At 43.8% G+C, this 4715-nt stretch overlaps 1 non-coding gene across 1 annotated transcript; it reads right to left on the minus strand.

Moving 5' to 3' along the window:
- Positions 1 to 2937: 2937 nt before the first annotated feature.
- Positions 2938 to 3040, minus strand: LOC132228954 (U6 spliceosomal RNA). Its single transcript, XR_009451548.1, has one exon. It is a non-coding gene; the product is annotated as a U6 spliceosomal RNA (small nuclear RNA).
- Positions 3041 to 4715: the final 1675 nt, after the last annotated feature.

Genomic DNA, 4715 nt, shown 5'->3' on the forward strand with positions numbered 1-4715 from the left:
AGAGTATGTGAGCAAACTCCAGTGCTGCTGTGCAAGTCTGTGCAGTCTTTTTTCCCCTTGGGTCTAAGCAGCCAGCACACTTAAAATTTTTAGACTGCCCTTTTGCGCCCAGTTCAACTATGGGTTGCATTTTAGATTTCCCTTCTGTTAGCAGCTCTGCAGATCCCCTTCCACATTCGCGGATCAGGCCAGCCTCAGCGGCAGCCGACTTTTTCTGGGCACAGACTTCCCTGGATCCTCCAATTCCTGCCATGTGTTTCTCTCTCTTGACCGGACCACAGACCTCACCTTATCCCAGGCGAAATCTGACCTTTTTGTGAGGGGTGCAGAGCTCCTCGGAATCTGCTTGCTCACGCAGCTTGGGGACTGGTGTTCCGGGGTTCGCAGCTGTTCGCTGGGTGCCCTGGTTGTAGATTCCCGGGATTTTCAGGCTTCCGACAACATCCACTCTCCCCTTCAAGATCTTCCATTGATTTTTAAAGAGAGTGGAGGGGCCCAGCTGGCGTGCCTCAGTGGTTGAGTGTTGACCCATGAACCAGGAGGTCAAGGTTCCATTCCTGGTCATGGCACATGCCAAGGTTGCTGGCTAGATTCCCAGTACCGGCAATGCAGGAGACAGCTGATCAATGATTCTCTCTTATCATTGTTTTTTTTCTCTCTCTCCTTCTCACTTCTGCTCTCTGAAATCAATAAAAATGTATTTTTTTAAAAAAGAGAGTAGAGGGGTGGAGGAGAGAGAGAAAGAGAGAGAGAGAGAGAGAGAAAGAGAGAGAGAGAGAGAGATGATCAATGTGAGAGAGACACACTGAATGGTTATCTCCTGCAACCCAGGTATATGCCCTTGACCGGGAATCAAGCCTGCAACTCTTAGGAGTCAACACTCTTACCACTGAAAACATTACCCAGGGACAGATGTGTTCTTTCTTCCTTTCTTTTTTAATAATGCAATTTCTGAAGTCTCCTGTTTTTATTGCTATTTTTAATTCTTCCAGATTGCCAATCTCAGTTATCACTTTGTCTTTGAATCTGCGGTCGCTTCTCTTTCTCTCCCTCTTTCTCACTTTCTTTTGACTCTACTATATTTGCATTGCTCCCATGTTGTTTCCTTCCAAACTTCCCCATGTTTAACCTAAAGGGCTCTGCCCAGATCTTTTACTCATGAGGTCCTTCCCAAAACAAGTTAAACTTCCTTCTCTGGAGTATAGTTTGCTGCCCAAGTGTTGCTAAACAAAGATCTAAATGGATTCAACTTTTTTCCCCTCCTGGATTTTATTAAATGTCTGTACAGAGGCCCACTCTGTCAAGAGCAAGGAGCTTTACATCTGTGAGCTTTCATGCGTTTCCTCCACTCAGTGCACCATTCTGAACTAATGCTCTCCCTAAGTTGGCTGAGTCTTTCTGTGGGGCACAGCAGCTTTCACTGATGTCTGCTTCCCATCAGAAAGCTTCTCCCTACTCTGGGGTACATGACCAGTGTGAGTGACACTAAGAGTCCATTATTTAATTTCTCAGGTAAAGCAGCACAAACAATACTTTAATGACCCAGCAGCACACTGAAATCTAACCCTGAATTTTCATTATATTTGCAAACAAATGGCTCTGACCCATAATTTTGAATTCTTTCTTGGGTTTGCAAACAATTTCCTCTAGAGTGCATTACTTTCTACTTCACAGAGATCTTGGATATGAACAGGGATCTAAGGGGAAAAAAGCAAAACAAAGGACCCTCTTTGAAATGCATATCGCCTGTAGCCTTTAAGACATTCACTTACCCTATTTCAACCTTCCAGATCCTGGAGGAAATGGAGAAAAGGCTATCTATCAAAAATTAACAAATACTGAATGGTTTTGACAAGTCAACTATAATTACTGCAGCTGCTCACTTCATTTTAAAAAATTGTTGTTAAGTAGCAATTATGAAATATCTGTTTTAGGAGTTACAGCTTTAATGTTTGGCTGTTCTTTCTCTTTCTCTGCCCCACTCCAGGGAGAAGAGATTGTGTAAAATATATTCCATTGCCATCTCTCCCACATGGGGACTAATGGTTGTACTATTAATGTCAAGAAAGAACCTGGATTTAAATACTTATGGTCATTACCTTGCTCATTCCTTAACTCTTTATGTCCCTTGTTTCCCAGGAGGAGCGGGGAAGATTGGGAGTGCTACTTTAAACAAAACCAGTTTTCAGTTCCTGTTACAGATGAATATGCACATCTCTGACTAGCTCTTTGGAGATGAAAGGCATGTGGCACATGGGCCATCGTCATCTCCTCAGGGGCAACGCTTAACAGTCCAAGTTCACTTCTGCTAACTCAGCCCCGCCCAAGTCAGTCTTGAACCCAGGAGCTGCTTCCAGTCCCTCAGTTTCAGCACATGAGCTGAAACTGATTTGCCATCCTTGATGAGTGATTGGCTAATTTTAAGAAATTAACATTAAAGCCCCCTTTCTCTCTTAATTCTGAAAGCACTGTAGTCTGTTGGATTGTCAGGTGGTCCTCATTATGAGAACAGATTTTGACTGCATTGAGAAATACAGGACCAGCAGTGAATAGTTACTCATTTATGCATTCATTCTCCTCACAAATATGCTTTGAGTTTCTACAAAGTGCTGAGCAGTGTGATTGCTGCTGGAAAGTCACAATCTCCATCTCTGACGTGTCTCAATCTAATGAGGGAGATGGATATGCATACAAGAATGTTGTAAGACCCCCAGGATCTTGTAGAACAGATTACTGGAGCCATAGGCTGTACCTGGGAGGGTTTGGGGTAACAAGTCATACACTTAAAGGTTCTCCTGACCTGGGCCCTAAATCAGGTATCAGTATTATTGTTTGGTTTATGATATAAAGACAACTTTAATGTCTATTAGCTTCTTTTTTATTGTAAATAGTGCATTTATTTTAATTCATTAAGATATAATGGACACATAACATTGTAAAAATATGAAACATTTCACGAATGTCCCTGTCATCCTTGCTTGGGGGCCATTTAATAATTTCTGTTTTGCTCCAATTTCATATATGTGCTGCCAGAACAGACACTAAATACATTTATTTATTTATTTACTTACTTACTTACTTACTTACTTACTTACTTACTTATTTATTTACTAGAGGCCCGATGCACAAAATTCGTGCAATAGTAGGTCTTCCTCCCCCCCCCCCCCCGCTGCCTGCACTGGCTTCCTTCTGGCACCCAGGATCCGGGTGCCAGAAGCCCCAGCTTCATCCGGATGGTCGTCTGGAAGGATGTCTGGAAGGACATCCAGGATAATTAGCATATTATGCTTTTATTATTATAGATTTGTTTATATGTATATATTTTTTTTGTTGGTCACTGATGGCATTTATTTTTTTCATTTTTTCCTTTATTGATTAAGGTATTACATATGTGTCCTTATCATCTCAATTAAAATTCATCAAAAGTATCAACAAGAGAGCAGTTGAAGATAATTTTCTTTTGGAATTTGCTTCAGTTTTAAAGCCTCACTAAGAACCCTCCAGAGAAACTGCCTCTGCCGGGGTTCTTGTCCCAGCATTAAGAAGGGTTCAGCAATCTGGAGAAGGCTGTGCATAGATTAATAAATAGGAGTCCAGAGACAAAATGTAATTTTGAAAGGCATTTGGGGGTCAGAGGAACTTAGCTAAAGGAGCTAAGTTCTAAGGTCTTAAGTCTAAGGCTCCTTGTCCCAGGACCCCATGCTTTTTATTAACACAATTTGTCCTGAGATGAGGCAGAGATATACACTTCAAAGGGTCAGGGTTTTATTCAGAGTCCATTGTCAGAATGGGGAATTAGCCTATAGCTGTTCGGGTGTTTGGCCAGTAGGAGGCAATAACATGTAGATTAAGATGCCCTTTAGCTGTCTGGCAGCCAAGAAATCAATTTAATATATCCTATTCAGGTTTGGGGAAATGCCTTCAGCCATTCCCAGATGCAGCCCTGTTGTCATGCTGGAATTGGTCTCTGGCATGCCTCATCTATGTACAGCTGCCTTCATCACTGAGCAAAGCTTTGAAGCACAGATCTCTCTACTTACCCCAATTCTATGCATTTTTCATGACTGTTTTCATGTTGTTGCCTAGTGAAAGTAAGTAGAGACTTCATCAGGTTAGCTCAGGAGCTTTCAACATTTTCATTGACCACAACCATAAGAAATAAATTAAAAATTTTACAATCCAGCATAGATTCTATCTACTAAAGGAGGAATATGCTAATTGACCCTCACACCATCGCAAAGATGGTGGTGCCCACAGCCAATAAGGAGGGAATATGCTAATTGACTGCCCTGCCCTCAAAGATAGTGGCGCGCCCATAGCCAATAAGGAGGGAATATGCTAATTGACTGCCCCACCCTCAAAGATGGCAGTGCCCACAGCCAATAAGAAGGGAATATGCTATTGACTGCCCTGCCCTCAAAGATGGTGATGCCCACAGCCACAAGATGCCGGTGCCCAGTCCCCTCAGCCCTGCCAGGTCGGCAGGTGCATGGCAAGGTGGGGCCCACCTGGGGGCTGGCCCAGCCTTGCAGCGCACCTGCCTCCAGAGTCCCCCTGTCCCCTCAGCCCCCAGCTGCCCAGGGCCAGCCCGAGGCACAGGCAAACCTTGGATGTCGGCTGCCCAGCCGCCCAGGGCCACCTGAGGCTCAGGTAACCAGGACTGGTTTAGGCTTGTGCTGCCGGCAGTGGCAGCAGCAGAGGTATGATGGGGCATC

The sequence above is a fragment of the Myotis daubentonii genome, chromosome 2 (genome assembly GCF_963259705.1).
Source record: "Myotis daubentonii chromosome 2, mMyoDau2.1, whole genome shotgun sequence".
Taxonomy (NCBI): domain Eukaryota; kingdom Metazoa; phylum Chordata; class Mammalia; order Chiroptera; family Vespertilionidae; genus Myotis; species Myotis daubentonii.